The sequence below is a fragment of the Hyla sarda genome, chromosome 8 (assembly GCF_029499605.1).
Source record: "Hyla sarda isolate aHylSar1 chromosome 8, aHylSar1.hap1, whole genome shotgun sequence".
NCBI classification, from domain to species: Eukaryota; Metazoa; Chordata; class Amphibia; order Anura; family Hylidae; genus Hyla; species Hyla sarda.
The window spans coordinates 82,127,118-82,143,917 of NC_079196.1; positions in this window are offsets into that span (position 1 = coordinate 82,127,118).

The window sequence follows — 16,800 nt, forward strand, 5'->3', positions numbered from 1 at the left end:
GCATGCCCAGGCATTGTAGGGAGGTCATATATGGGAACGTGGAGACCACACACATTACTAAGCCTCATTTTGACTTGTTTTACAGACATTACATCAAAGTTGGATCAGCCTGTAGTGTGGCTTTCCACTTTGATTTTGAGTGTGACTCCATATCCAGACCTCCAGGGGTTGATAAATGTGATTTCCATTGATAATTTTTGTGATTTTGTTATCAACACATTCAACTATGCAAAGACGAAAATATTTCATACGATTAGTTAATTCATTCAGATCTAGGATGTGTTACCTTAGTGTTACCTTTATTTTTTTTGAGAAGTGTAGTTCTCGCACACTGTTCCTGTATTGTAGTTAGGTGCTCTACACTGCATATAGTACATAGTTTCATGTATAATAGGTCCCCCACACTGTCCCTTTATTGTAGTTAGGTCCACTGTACTTTATATATAAAAAGCTTTCCTCACTGTCCCTATATAGTACATGGTGGGGACTGGATCCTGAAAAAATTGACGCTTGGTAAAAAGGGAATCAGGACAGCGGTCTACCTTCAACCACTGTAAATCCTGGATGGAGATTTTTTTTTTTTAACACCAGAGTACTTTATTTCACTAGCTACTAGAGTAGAATATAAAATTAATATATACCTCTCTAGGCAATCTCCATACAGTATCTATATAACCAAAACTCTGGTCAAGAACAATATGTAGCATGTAAAATCCAGTCACTATTTGTGGCTATGCATGTGGTCTTAATAAACACAGATCATGAGAAACATTTAAAAAAAAAAAATAGTAATGCAGTGCATCAAGACTTAAAGAAGAACCAAGGGATTGAAAAATGAATCCCCTATGCTAAGGATAGGGGGTAAGTTTCAGATCGCGGGGGTCCAACCGCTGGGGCCCCCCATGATCTCCCGTACGGGGCCCCAGCTCTCTGCATAGAGAGCGTGTGTCGACCACTGCACGAAGCAGCGGCCGACACGCCCCCTCCATACACTGCTATGGGAGAGCCGGAAATTGCCGAAGGCAGCGCTTCGGCTCTTTCATAGCAGTGTATGGAGGGCGCGTGTCAGCCGCCGCCTCGTGCAGTGGTCGACACACGCTCTCTATGCAGAGAGCCGGGGCCCCGTGCGGGAGATCGTGGGGGGCCCCAGCGGTCGGACCCCCCGTGATCTGAAACTTATCCTCTATCCTTAGGATAGGGGATAAAATGTTAAATCCCGTAGTTCTCCTTTAAATGCATATAGTAGGTTGGAAAATCTTATAATAATACTTAAAAACAATCCTGGAAAATTAGCAGAAAACATTCTAAACTCCATAAATGAGGTCTGCTTGACATGTTAAAACCCTCTGGTCTAAAAGAAATGTCTGAAACAATCTATAAATACTGTAATTAAACCCAAAGGCTGTTGCCATCATCCCAAATGACCAGTATTTAAATCCACAACTTAAAAGGGACCCTTCAGGCTTAAATTTTATTTCATCAGGTGTAACAGCAGGGTCTGGATAAATAGCCACCCTGCTTCCCATCTCACCATGCGGTTTGATCCCTTTTAACCCCTTGCCACAAAATGACTTTTTTAAAACAGCGCAACAGCACCACAGGGATCTGATCAGAACTCAGGAGCTGAGCTTGCATCATACCTGCTTAACATTTAATTCATTGATATGGGGTAGAAAAAGAACAAGAATCAAATTGGAATATTTACGGTATGTCAAATAAAGGAGAATGGGGGATTGGAATTTCCAGATATTTACAGGTATTTTTTGGCAGGACAAATGTATTTTTGGGTAGAATGGGAAAAATTTGCGCCTTTTAAATTTTTATTATCTTGTAATGTGGGATCTTTGGGAACATCTTTCAACTATTGGTATCAGGGAAATTAGAGGAGGGTAAGTGGAGGAAAGTGATGATGGTAAAAAAACTTTTAGGAAAGAAATGGATATAGAAGGAATAATGGACGAGGCATTATTATTTTACAATGCAAATATGTATGAGGTGAGTGAGTTAGGAGAACTGAGTTTATTTAACCCCTTAAGAACCGAGCCCTTTTTCACCTTAAGGACCAGAGCATTTTTTGAACATCTGACCACTGTCACTTTAAACATTAATAACTCTGGAATGCTTTTACATACCATTCTGATTCCGAGACTGTTTTTTCGTGACAAATTCTACTTTAACATAGTGGTAAAATTTTGTGGTAAATTGCATCCTTTCTTGGTGAAAAATCCCCAAATTTGATGAAAAAATAGAAAATTTAGCATTTTTCTAATTTTGAAGCTCTCTGCTTGTAAGGAAAATGGATATTCAAATTAATGACCCCATTATAAAAACTACACCACCCAAAGTATTCAAAATGACAGTCAGTGTTTTAACCCTTTAGGTGTTTCACAGGAATAGCAGCAAAGTGAAGGAGAAAATTCCAAATCTTCATTTTTTACACTCTCATGTTCTTGTAGACCCAGTTGCTGAATTTTTGCAAGGGGTAAAAGGAGAAAATTTTTACTTGTATTTGTAACCCAATTTCTCTCGAGTAAGCACATACCTCATATGTCTATGTAAAGTGTTCGGCGGGCACAGTAGAGGGCTCAGAAGGCAAGGGGATTTTGGAGAGAACATTTTTCTGAAATGGTTTTTGGGGGGCATGTCACCTTTAGGAAGCCTCTAGGGTGCCAGGACAGCAAAAAAAAAAAAAAAAAAAAACACATGGCATACCATTTTGGAAACTAGACCCCTCGGGGAACGTAACGGTGTTACAGTGAGTACTTACACCTCACAGGTTTTTTGAACAGTGGGCCATAAAAGTGAAAAATTTGATTTTTTTTCACTATATTGATAGTGTTACCCCAAATGTTTCATTTTCACATTGGGTAATAGGGCAAAAGGCCCCCAAAATTTGTAGAGCAATTTTGTCTGAGAAAAAAAATACCCCATATGTTGATGTAAATTGCTCTGTGGACGCACAGCAATGCTCAGAATGGAAGGAGTGAAAATTTTGTTGAAATTGAAGTCGGGGGTCATGTGCATTTATAAAGCCCCCCAACAGCAAAAAAAAAAACACATGTGACACCATTTTAGAAACCACTCCTCTCAATGAACGTAACAAGGGGTACAGTGGGAAATAATACCTCACAGGTTTTTTGAAAAGTGGACCATAAATTGAAAAATTAGATTTTTTTTTACACTAAAATGCTGGGGTTACCCAATTTTTAACATTTTCACAAGGGGTAATATGAGGAATTGGGTTACAAATTTTGGAGTGCTTTTTCCCCTGACTATGAAAATACATCCACATATGAGGTAACGTGCTGGACGGGAGCACAACAAGGCTCAGAAGTCATAGAGGTCAGTTTGTATTTGTGGCCTATGGCATTTCAGTAGCTGACGGTTACATACATTCCGAGGAAAATACAAAAATGAAACAACCACATGTGACACCATTACAGAAGGTACCCACCCTAAGGAATGGGTATAGGGGTAAAGAGGACATTTTGAACGCACGGGTGTTTCCTAAATTTATTTTCCAGGAATGGATGAAGGGTAGCTTTTGAAAATTGCAATTTTCAACCTATGCTCTGCTTCATCTTTCTGGGAACAACTAACATGTGACTCCGAATTGTCGCCTGGAAATACGACAGAGCTCAGCGAGAACTCTTCGCATTTGAGGCGGATGTTTGTTACGGACCTAACAGTTGCATACATTTGGAGGAAAATACAAGAAAGGAACAACCACATGTGAACCTATTACAAACTACACCCCCTAGGGAAGGTGTATAGGGTGAAGTGGAGATTTGGAACAGACGGGTGTTCCCATTTATTTTCCAGGAATGGATGAAGTTCCTCTTGGAACTCCAGGTATGTCCCTGTGTTGCCAGCGTACTTGTACAGTACAAAAGAGTTGTACATGGCAACCTGTACCATGTAGACCGCAACTTTTTTGTACCATACCTTTGTTTTCCGCATGGCATTATATGGCTTGAGGACTTGATCAGAAAGATCAACTCCCTCCATATACCGATTGTAGTCCAGAATACAATCGGGCTTGAGGACCGGTCCCACGGTACCTCGCACAGGGACAGGGGTGCTGCCATTCCCATGAATAGTGGTGAGCATAAGGACATCCCTCTTGTCCTTATACCGGACCAACAACAGGTTCTCATGGGAAAAGGCACGGGACTCACCCCGGGGGATAGGAGCATGTAGGGGATGGGGCGGAAGGCCTTTTTGATTCTTCCGGACTGTCCCACAAGCGACCGTTGATCTGGCGGCGAGGGATGTGAAGAGAGGGATACTAGTATAAAAGTTATCCACGTAAAAGGTGGTAACCTTTATCTAGCAATGGGTGCAAAAGGCCCCAAACGATTTTCCCGCTAACACCCAGAGTGGGGGAACTATCTGGGGGTTCAATGCGGGAATCTCGTCCCTCATACACCATAAACTTGCAAGTGTACCCGGAGGTACTCTCGCAAAGTTTATACATCTTCACGCCATACCGCGCCCGCTTGGTAGGGATGTATTGCCGGAAGCTGAGTCTCCCCTTAAAGCTGATGAGAGACTCATCAATAGCGACCTCCCTTCCAGGGACATAGGCCTTCCAAAATCTGGCCCCGAACTGATCAGTTCGGGGGGTGGGGGGACATGCCGCATTATCAGCATAATGCAAACATCTCCGAATTGCCTCGAACCGGGAACGTGCCATGGCCATACTGTAGTGGGGTGTCTGGTAAAAGTTGTCCCCACTCCAATATTGCCTGACACTGTTTTTTTTTTAACTAGACCCATATGCAGCACGAGGCCCCAAAAGGTCCTCATTTCAGCTGCATCGACTGTAGTCCAGCCGCCGGGTCTAGCTAAAAGTGAGCCCGGGTTAGTGGCGACGAACTGTTGGGCATACAGATTCGTCTGTGTAACCATTAGATTAACAAAGTTGTCACTGAAAAAATGACCGAAAATGTCCTTTTCAGTGAACCCGGCGATGTTACTCTTGATTCCTGAGTCGCAAACAAACTCAGGAATCACGTGCTCGTGGTCCGCTGGCTCAGCCCAGACAAGTTCTCCGGTACGAGGTACCAGTGACCTTGGCAGGGGGGCTTCACTAGTATGAGCGCCAGGGGGACTCATACTAGCATGGGGCACAGGGTCAAGGGCAGAGGAGGTTTGCAGCACCGCATGGCGGCGTCTCTGCTGCCTTGGTGGCTCATCATCAGAACTAGATGATGAGGAGGACGATGAAATAAGGAAGGTGGGGTCTTCATCGTCCTCTGAGCCGCTCTCTGTGTCGGAGGCAATTATGGCATATGCCTCCTCCGCCGAAAACGCTCTGCGGGCCATTTCCCTACTCTAATTGGGATACGGGTGTGTGTGTGGGGGGGGGGGGAATAAAACTTTATTGGTGTATGTGCTGTGTGTGGTGTGGTGCCATACTACCTCCCCAACCTAACTAAACTAACCCACCCTAACAGAAAAAAAATAAAAAGGGGACTTCCAGCGCAAAAAAGCCCTGCGCCCCAAAAAAGCGTTTATCTAATCAGTGGTGTGCGCACTGATTAGCGCTTGTGGCGGCAGGGGCGCAGAAGTCAGTGGGGAGTCCGGCCACTCAGCCCAGAACAGTGGCTGGTGGCTTGTACACAGACCCCCACACAAAAAACCTGAAAAATAAAAAAGGCTTAACCCCGAAAAAAAATGCACCCGCCTGAACCCAAAAAAAAAAACGCTGATTAGTGATAAATCACTGACAGCAGTGGGCACACACAGGTATGGTCCGTCCACACAGTACACGCCTGCTACTGGTGGCACGGACCGCCTATGGGTGCAAAAAAAAAATACTCGTTAACCGAAAAAAGTGCCTTTACCACAAAAAAAACGCTGATCAGTGATAAATCCCTGACAGCGGTGAGGCACGCCGCACACACAAGTAAGGTCCGGCCACACAGTACACTCCTGCTACTGGTGGCAGGGATCGCCTATGGGTGCAAAAAAGCGGTAGAAAACGCGGAAAATAGCGCCGGCACCACAAAAAAAAAAAAAAAAAAACGCTGATCAGTACTACGGGACTGGTCAGCGGCGTGTGGGCATTAACAAACTGCGGCGGATCGCTCTTTTATAACTTAGGGGAAAAAAAAAAAAAGATCCGCCAAAAAAAGGCTGGTGGCAGACCGCAGCGACCCAGCAGGGCTGGGGTCACGCAGCTAATGGTGCTACGGACCCACGGACACCCACTGAGGTACGCCGGAAAAAAAATTAAGAATTTTTTTTTTTTTAACCCTAACCTGTCCCTACCTAAATCTAAAGCTATCCCATGGGTTTTCTGTGCCAAGGGGCCACAGAAAGGGGACAAGGGGCACTTTTTTTTTTTTACTGAGGGGATGGTGGGCAGCACGGGGCTCCGTCCTGCTCACCAGATTTCTGTGAAATGGCGGGCAGAACGGAGCAACATGCTCCTAGCCCACCCAATCCCCTCCCATTACTATGTGATTGGTGTGGCCACAATGCCAGCCCCCAGTACAGCACGGATGGTGATTGGTGGTGTATACTACACCACCAGTCACCATCTATATCCGGGTCACAGGTGACCCTGATGACCCGGAACCGCTGCAGAACGCCGGTAAGTAGTTACCGGCATCCTGCAGCGATCGCCGGTATAGGAGGTCCTCCGGACCTCCTCCGGCACACTGCCGGGATGTCTGCTGATTGAAATCAGCAGACATCCGGCTCCGATCCCCTCCCGGCGAGCGGCGGGGAACGGAATCGCAGCACATCGCTCATCTGAATTGATAAGCGATGTGCTGCGATCGCCGACATGGGGGGGGCCATGATTACCCTCCTGGGCGATATGCCTGCTGAACGATTTCAGCAGGCATCCGGCTCCGGTCCCCAACCGGCTAGCGGTGGGAACCGGATTTCCCAGGGGCGTATGGATACGCCCTCGGTCCTTAAGGACTCGGAATGCAGGGCGTATCCATACGCCCTAAGTCCTGAAGAGGTTAATGCCCGGCCCTTACCTGGCCCCGGCATCTACCAGCTCACCTGGTTTTTGCGCCATTTTTTCATGTATTTAAACACGTATACCTGTTACCTTGCCACACAGCAACCACCTGCAATTGAAAAAGGGAGCTGTGACTCCCAAAAACGTGTCTTGCTTTATATTTATTATTTTCTTTGATTTCTTATGCTGTAAGAATAAATTATTTATTTTTCACTAATACCCACGACTTCGGGTTATTCCCTTGGGAGCGCCACCGCAGCTTTTTTCTCCTATACCTCTGCATTACTCTACGGACTCTCCTCTGGGCTCCGTCCTCACGCTGCTGGCCTGCATACCAAGCTACCATCACCGGCAAGGAATACGCTACCCCCACCTGGATACCCACCTACACCGGCTAAAGACCTACACCGCACCCGGCGCTACCTCCGCTTTTTTCCTCCATTTACTGCAGTTCCTAACATGGACAGAGGTGTCAGCAGAGAGCACTGTGGTCATGACAGAAAAGAAATCCCAAAAGAAAAGATTTTCCTCTGTAATATGCAGCCGCTAATAAGTACTGAAAGGATTAAGAATTTTTAATAGAAGTAATTTACAAATCTATTTAACTTTCTGGCAGCAGTTGATTAAAAACCGGAGTACCCCTTTAACCCCTTAAACACTCAGCCCATTTGGGCCTAAAGACTTAGTTTTTTCCTCCTCGCCTTCAAAGAATCATAACTTTTATATTTTCATCCACAGACTAGTATGAGGGCTTATTTTTTGCACGACCAGTTTTTCGTTGTTATGCCATCATTCACTTTACCATAAAATGTATGGCGCAACCAAAAATACAATTTGTGTGGGGAAATTAAAAAGAAAACTACAATTTAGCAAATTTTTGAAGGTTTCGTTTTCACGCCGTACAATTTACGGTAAAAATGACGTTCTTTATTTTGTGGGTCAATACAATTAAAAGGATACCCACGATAACATACTTTTCTATTATTGTTGCGCTAAAAAAAAAAAAAAAAAAAATCGCAAACTGCTTAACCAAATTAGTACGTTTAAAATCCCCCTATTTTGAAGACCTATAACTTTTTAATTTTTCCATATAAGCGGCGGTATGAGGGCTAACTTTTTGCACCGTGATCTGTAATTTTTAATTGATACCATATTTGCTTATAAAAAAAACTACTTTTTTATAAATTTTTTTGGAATAAAATGTTATAAAAAAAGCTGCTATTTTGGACTTTTTTTTTAACGTTCACTGTACGGTATCATTAACATTTTATTGTAATAGTTGGGATATTTACGCACGCGGCAATACCAAACATGTATATATAGTATAAATTTTTTACACTTTTTGGGGGTGAAATAGGGAAAATGGGACAATTAACGTTTTTATTGGGGGAGGGGGTTTTTCTATTTTTTTACTAAATTTTTTTTACTGTTTATAGCAATCATTCGATTGCTAATACTGTTAGCACTGATCATATATACACAAAAGAAAAAGGAGTCATTCCACCAATTCATATAAACAGTATATTTCTTTATTTTATAACATAAAAACAAGAGAGGAAACAATCCCCAAGGGGAGAAAAAACAAGTGGCAAAAAAAGAGGTGTCCCTCCGAGCCCCTCCAGTAACCCTTTTGACAATATACAACTATAAAATATTACTGTCCCCAATAAAGTGCATATGCATAAATCAAGTATCAGGATACCTATATGTGCAATAATGCAAAGCAGTACTAAAGTGCAAACAGTGTTACATAGTAAAGGATAGCACTATCCAGTGTCCCAAAAAATCTAAGCAGCACCACAAAGGTATACATACAAGATTAGGGGGTATACATACAAGATTAGGGGGTATACATTTTTGTATGTATACCTTTGTGGTGCTGCTTTGATTTTTTGGGACACTGGATAGTGCTATCCTTTACTATGTAACACTGTTTGCACTTTAGTACTGCTTTGCATTATTGCACATATAGGTATCCTGATACTTGATTTACGCATATGCACTTTATTGGGGACAGTAATATTTTATAGTTGTATATTGTCAAAAGGGTTACTGGAGGGGCTCGGAGGGACACCTCTTTTTTTGCCACTTGTTTTTTCTCCCCTTGGGGATTGTTTCCTCTCTTGTTTTTATGTTATAAAATAAAGAAATATACTGTTTATATGAATTTGTGGAATTACTCATTTTTCTTTTGTGTATATATAGTGTGGCTTTGGGAGATCATAGAGCATATAATATATTATATTTGGGTCAGTATTATTGATTATTTATTTAATGGTGGTTATCCACTGATGTTATCATTAGACCCATAATCGGATACAGTGTTTTGGGGTTAGCACTGATCAGCATTATCGGTCATCTTATGCTCTGGTCTGCTCGATTGCAGACGAGAGCAGAAGACCCCGGGAGATGGCCGGAGCAAGGGGAGGGGACCTCCGGACGCCATGCTGGATGATCGGATCCCGCGGCAGCGATGCGGGCGATCCGATCATCCATTCAAAGTACCGCGATGCTGCAGATGCCATGATCTGTATTGATCACGGCATCTAAGGGGTTAATGGCGGACATCTGAGCGATCGCTATCAGCAGCCGGGACCTGCCGCGTATGACGGAAATGTATGTCCTGGTGCGTTAAGTACCAGCTCACCAGGACTTACATTTATGTCCTGCGTTGTTAAGGGATTTAAATCACCCCTTTTCCCATTTTTTTAATAAAATTATGTAAACAAAAATAAATAACATACGTGGTATCGCCACGATTTTCAATGCAAGTCAAAAAAACAGATCCCCTAAGAAAATGACCAGATCGTAGTCACTAGCTGACTACGATCGGGTCCACAGCCCCATAATAGTTAATGGCTCCGTATCTGTCCATATCTATCCAGGCACAGATACGATTTCAGGCGATTTGAGCTTTCAAAATCATATCTGTGCATTGGAAGGTCAGATAATGGTGTGAATGCAGCCTTACAGAATAGATTTAACCTGTCATTTGTACTGAAAAGTGCACTGCTTAGAAACAGAAGCCCCCAAAAGTTGCTAAGTTGCTTTTTTTTTTTTATTTCTTTCCACAAATATATTTTTTCATCCTGTTGTAGATTTGTTGGTAAAATGAGTGATGTCAAGTACAGTTGGTGGCGCAAAAAACAAGCCCTTATATGTCTGTAAGTGTAAAATGTAAAGCGTTATGGCTTTTAGAAGACGAGGAGGTGAAAGTGCAAAAAAAAAAGTCCTTTTAGGGGTTAATTTCATACTTTTATGTCCTAGTGTTGCAATTAAATATTAAAGGAGTGTATTATATATAATAGTTTTTAAATATGAACTGTAAATCATGAAAGCATGCTGGCTCTGTGGTTAGCAGTATCTGTGGCGTTGCGACCCGGGTGCGGGGGGTGCGGCCCGCACCGGGTGACACCAACCTAATGGGGTGACACCAAGACGCTCCGCAGCACCCACACCCCCTCCCCAGCTACACTGACACCCCCCTATGTGCCCGACCGGCCTCCCATCCGTCAGCACCCCCCCCTGTGCTGTGTGTGCGGTGCGCCCGTCCGTTAGCACCCCCCCCCCTTTCAGTGCGCCCGTCCGTCATCACGCCCCCCCCTCACCTTCACCAGTACTGTGCCCGGCCTCCGCTCCCACGTCTGCGCCGGCCTGACGTCACACCGCATGGCCGCGCAGGGGGACGTCAGTTACGTCACTTCGCATTGCGCCCGGTGAGAAGGATCGCTGCGCTGGATGGGTGAGTGTGTGTGTGTCTCTATCTATGTTTGTGTGTGACTCTGTGTGTGTGTGTGTGTGTGTGACTGTGTGTGTTTGTGTGACTCTGTGTGTGTGTGTGACTCTGTGTGTGACTCTGTGTGTGTGTGACTGTGTGACTCTGTGTGTCTGTCTGTGAGTGTGTGTCTCTCTGACTGTGTGTGTGTGTCTCTCTGTGTTGTATGTGTTTTTTTTGTGTGTGTGCATGTGTGTGTGTGTGTGTGTGTGTGTGTGTGAGAGGGGAGACTTTGACGCATTGTGGGGAACCTGCAAGGGAACCTGCGGCCTAATGTGGGGAGTCTATGCTACCTAATGTGGGGAGTCTATGCTACCTAATGTGCGGAGTATATGCTACCTAATGTGCGGAGTATATGCTACCTAATGTGCGGAGTCTATGATACCTAATGTGCGGAGTCTATGCTACCTAATGTGGGGAGTCTGTGCTAGCTAATGTGGGGAATCTGTGCTACCGAATGTGGGGAAACTGCTACCTAATGTGGGGAATCTGTGCTACCTAATATGGGGAAATTGCTACCTAATGTGGGGTAACTGGTACCTACCTAATGTGGGGAAACTGGTACCAAATGTGGGGAATCTGTGCTGCCTAATGTGGGGAAAAGATGCTACCTAATGTGGGGGAACTGCTGCCTACCTAATGTGGGGGAACTGCTGCCTACCTAATGCTCCCCCCCCTGGCAGTAGCATCCTCATCATCCGCCAGCAACTTACCCCCCCCCTCCCCCCACAGCAGCAGATCCTGATGGTGGATGATGGCGGTGCTCCTGCCAGGAGGATGATCCTGCCGATGGATGATGGGGGTGATACTGCCAGGGGGGATGGCCAGTAGCACCCTCATCCTTCAGCAACACCCCCCCCCCCCCAGTAGTAGCACCCCGATCATCCACTAGCAACACCACCAATACCCCCCTCCCGTGGTAATAGCATCAGCTAACGGATGTTGAGGGGTGTTACTGCGGTTGTGGTATTATATTCAGAGGGTGCACTGTATAGCAACGTTATATTCAGAGGGCGCAGTTTGTGGTAGTGTTATATTCAGAGGGCGCAGTGGGTGGTAGTATTATATTCAGAGGGCGCAGTTTGTGGTAGTATTATTAGAGATGAGCGAACTTACAGTAAATTCGATTCGTCACGAACTTGTCGGCTCAGCAGTTGATGACTTATCCTGCGTAAATTAGTTCAGCCTTCAGGTGCTCCGGTGGGCTGGAAAAGGTGGATACATTCATAGGAAAGATTCTCCTAGGACTGTATCCACCTTTTCCAGCCCACGGGAGCACCTGAAAGCTGAACTAATTTATGCAGGAAAAGACATCAACTGCCGAGCCGAGAAGTTTGTGACGAGTTGAATTTACTGTAGTTTGCTCATCTCTAAGTATTATATTCAGAGGGCGCAGTGGGTGGTAGTAATATATTCAGAGGGTACAGTATGTGATAGTATTATATTCAGGGGTACAGTATGTGGTAGTATTCTATTCAGGGGTACAGTATGTGATAGTATTATATTCAGGGGTACAGTATGTGATAGTATTATATTCAGAGGGTACAGTATGTGGCAGATTTATATTCAGAGGGTACAGTATATGGTAGTATTATATTCAGAGGGTACAGTATGTGATAGTATTATATTCAGGGGTACAGTATGTGGCAGATTTATATTCAGAGTGTACAGTATGTGTTGGTATTATATTCAGAATGTACAGTGTGTGGTAGTATTATATTCAGTGGGTATGGTGTATGGAAGGTTTATAATCAGAGTATAGTGTATAATAGTATTATATTTAGAGGATACATTGTCTGGCAGGTTTATAATAATAATTGTTTTCATATAGAGGATGAGAATGCGCTGACATAGTGAGGAGACGTCTGGGCGTCACATTCTACAGAGAGAAGTTTTAGCTGGACCAGGCGGTATGTACCATCTGAATTAGATAAGGGAAGACTATAGAGAAGACGTCACTGATACCATTGTACATTCTCCTCTCTATGTCCTATCAGAGCTGTAGTTGCTTGTCAGTTCTACAGTTATGGTCAGTGAAACCACAACTCCCAGCATAACCTCACCACTGAATAAAGGGGTACTCTACTGGAAAACATTTTTTTTAATCAACTGGTGCTACAAAGTTAAACAGATTTGTAAATTACTTCTATTTAAAAATCTTAATCCTTCCAGTACTTATTAGCTGCTGTATAAGCGATTCACAGGAAGTTATTTTCTTTTTTAATTTCTTTTCTGTCTGACCACAGTGCTCTGTGCTGACACCTCTGTCCATGTCAAGAACTGTCCATAGTAGGAGCAAATCCCCAAAGCAAACCTATCCTGCTCTGGACAGTTCCTGACATGGACAGAGGTGTCAGCAAATAGCACTGTGGTCAGATTGGAAAGAACTACGCAACTTCCTGTGGAGCATACACCAGCTTATAAGTACTGTAAGTATTAAGATTTTAAATAGAAGTAATTTAAAAATCTGTTTAACTTTCTGGCACCAGTTGATATAAAAGTAAATGTTTTCCAGTGGAGTACCCCTTTAAGTAATTCTGGGAGCTGTATATTTAAATGGTGAAAACTTCTTTAACACTTTCCCATTCTGTGGCAACTGGTATATCTGATTATTATACTGGAATTTCTCACAATGCGCTACAACAGTGGTGTCTGTCACAACAGGCTAAAAACTTACTGGGGGGAGGGGGGGGAGGTATGGGGGTGACACCATTTTCTACCGCACCGGGTGACACCAACCCTAGCAACGCCACTGAGCAGTATTACTTTGTAGCAGTGGAGTTCTAGATTCGATACCAAGAACAACCTCCACATTGAGTCTGTATGTTCTTCCCTTTTTTGTGTGGCTTTCCTCTGGTAACATATGGATAGATTAATCTGAAACTTAGCCCCAAAGGGAGCTAACAGTCTATGTGAATGATGACTATGTACAGTGCTGTACAATGCATAAAAAAAAAAATTGGACTTTTCTACTTTTTGTCATAGTATTACCACATATTCAAATTGATTTACTTGGCATTTTATGTAACCAAAACAAAATAGTCAATTTTCAAGGGAGGGTTACTATAATATAGAATTCAAAATTATTTACAAATTAAAATCTGAGGAGTGTTGAGTACATAGGGATTTCACGGTAAAAGTGGTAAATACCTAACACAGATCTGGTTTGACCAATTGCCTTTGCAAGTCACATAATTAGTACATAGGGTCCACCTGTCTGCAATTTAATATCAGTACTAATGCATCAGTCTTGTTATGGCACCATAACACCATAAAATCCATAATCAGGAAATGGAAAGAATATGGCACTACCCAATTTACCAAGACCAGGCCATCAACAGCTGAGGTGGGAGAATCTGTCCACAGGAGAACAATTAGTCATGTACTTTAAAAAATGGCCGAGACTAAAATGTCAGACATGAATCCAATCGGGCATCTATGGCAAGACAGGAAAATTGCTGTTCACAGACCTCTTCATCCAATCTGACTAATCTTCAGCTTTTTTGCCAAGAAGACTCAACAAACCTTTCCATCTCTGCATGCGAGAGACATACCCGAAAAGACCTACAGCTTTAATTCCAACAAAAGATATTTGCTGGGTGAATACTTAGGCATCCAACAGATGTCAACTTTTATGTTCTCATTGTTTGCATCAAAATAAACTACTATTCATGTTGTGTTCATCAAATGTTAAAAAAGTCTATTTGAATTTGTTTGTAACAACAACAAAATAGGCAGAAAGTCTAAGGAGAATGAATACTGCGACCAACAAAAAAGAACCAGATCATGTAAAATATAATTAATTTTTATTAACACATATGCAAAAAAAATCATACAATAATAAAAATGGAGAGGATAAAATAAGGCACTACAATAGCAGTCACAGAAGATGGGGCAGGCAAGTGATGTGGACCTACATGGAGTACAGGGAATAACTGGTGTACCATAGAAAAGGTCACTGAATATCATTACAAAATGTCTATAAGCATATGGGTGACAAGCAGTATAACAGTGACACATCAAAGAATGTCCTAAAAGGGAAAAAGTGCAATGAACAGAGAGTAACCAAGGGAGAAATGAATGAGACACCATGAAGTCCTCCTGCCATGCAGCCACACACCTACCTCCTCCTACCCCCAACATACGTTTCACCTGTGCTTCGTCAGGGGGCGTGTCTAAACCTCCTGCCAGGTGGGTATATATCATCACTCCACCAATGGTGTCCCTCTTAAAGGTGATTGGTAGCTGCCTAATCCAATAGGAGGCCTTCATTGCCCCTCATACTACTGAACCTACCTCTCTACCTATTCGCCAGTAATAAATAACACCTGTTTATCTCACCTCCTGGTATGGTGCTGTATGGTGAGATGCGACTAGCGCAAAGAATGAATACTGATGCTAAGCACTGGATGTTGGCTCTTTATAAATACCGTGTATATACTCGAGTATAAGCCGACCCGAATATAAGCCGAGGCCCCTAATTTTACCCCAAAAACCCAGGAAAAGTTATTGACTCGACTATAAGCCTAGGGTGTAAAATACATCATCCCCCATGTAATCATCCAGACCCCCATCATCATCCCCCCCCTTCATCATCACCGCCTGTCAATCCCTTCATCAGTGGTCTTCAACCTGTGGTCCTCCAGATGTTGCAAAACTACAACTCCCAGCATGCCTGGACATCCATCGGCTTTCCAGGCATGCTGGGAGTTGTAGTTTCGAAACCTCTGGAGGTCCGCAGGTTGAAGACCACTGCGGCCTTCGTCGTCATCCCCCCCTTCATCATCACCACCTGTCAATCCCTTCATCAGTGGTCTTCAACCTGCGGACCTCCAGATGTTGCAAAACTACAACTCCCAGCATGCCTGAACATCCATCGGCTTTCCAGGCATGCTGGGAGTTGTAGTTTCGAAACCTCTGGAGGTCCGCAGGTTGAAGACCACTGCGGCCTTCGTCGTCATCCCCCCCTTCATCATCACCACCTGTCAATCCCTTCATCAGTGGTCTTCAACCTGCGGACCTCCAGATGTTGCAAAACTACAACTCCCAGCATGCCCAGACAGCCATCGGCTGTCCGGGCATGCTTGGTGTTGTAGTTTTGAAACCTCTATAGGTCCGCAGGTTGAAGACCACTGCGGCCTTCGTCATCATCCAGCAGCCCCCCCCCCCCCTTTTGTTTTGTACTCCCCTCCCCTTGGCGGGAAGTTAGGGTGAGCTGGTCAGGGCCATCTATGCTGCAGGGACCGTTCGGTGGGGATGGTTAGTCATTGCGGGCTGTCCATTTTCACCGGGGGGCCTCTTCTCCGTGCTTCAGGCCCGGACTAGTGACGTTGCCTTGACGACGACGCACAGGGACGTTGCGCATGAATGTCCCTGTGCGTCGTCAAGGCAACGTCACTACTCCGGGCCCGAAGCGCGGAGAAGAGGCCCCCCGGTGAAAATGGACAGCCCGCAACGACCAATCCTCCCCACCCTGCAGCATAGATGGCCCGTACCAGCTCACCCTAACTTCCCGCTGAGGGGAGGTGAGTACAAAACAAAAGGGGGGGGGGGGGGGTCCTGGATGATGACGAAGGCCAACCTGCGGACCTCCAGATGGCTGTCCAGGCTTGCTGGGAGTTGTTGTTTTGCAACACCTGGAGGTCCGCAGGTTGAAGACCAATAATAAAGGGATGAAAAACCTGGCTTATATTCGAGTATATACGGTAAATGAATAAAACAATCAGGGTGTTTATAAAATATTTCATGTAATAACTTTTGTCTACTGTACACATTTTTTGTTATATTCATTTAATGACTTTAACACCAGAACCTTTTTACTTCATAATTCTTGGTTCTACACTATGGCCCAGATTTATGAATCAAACAAAAAACTGTCTGATTTGCCCATGGCAGGCTATCAAAGCTCAGCTTTCATTTTTCCAATTACTTTGGGTAAATACAATCTAAGCTGTGATAGGTTGCTAATGGCAAATCAGTTTTTGTCACTGTTAAATCTGGGCCTATGTGTAAAGTGTGCATATCAAAGACAGCAGACAACATT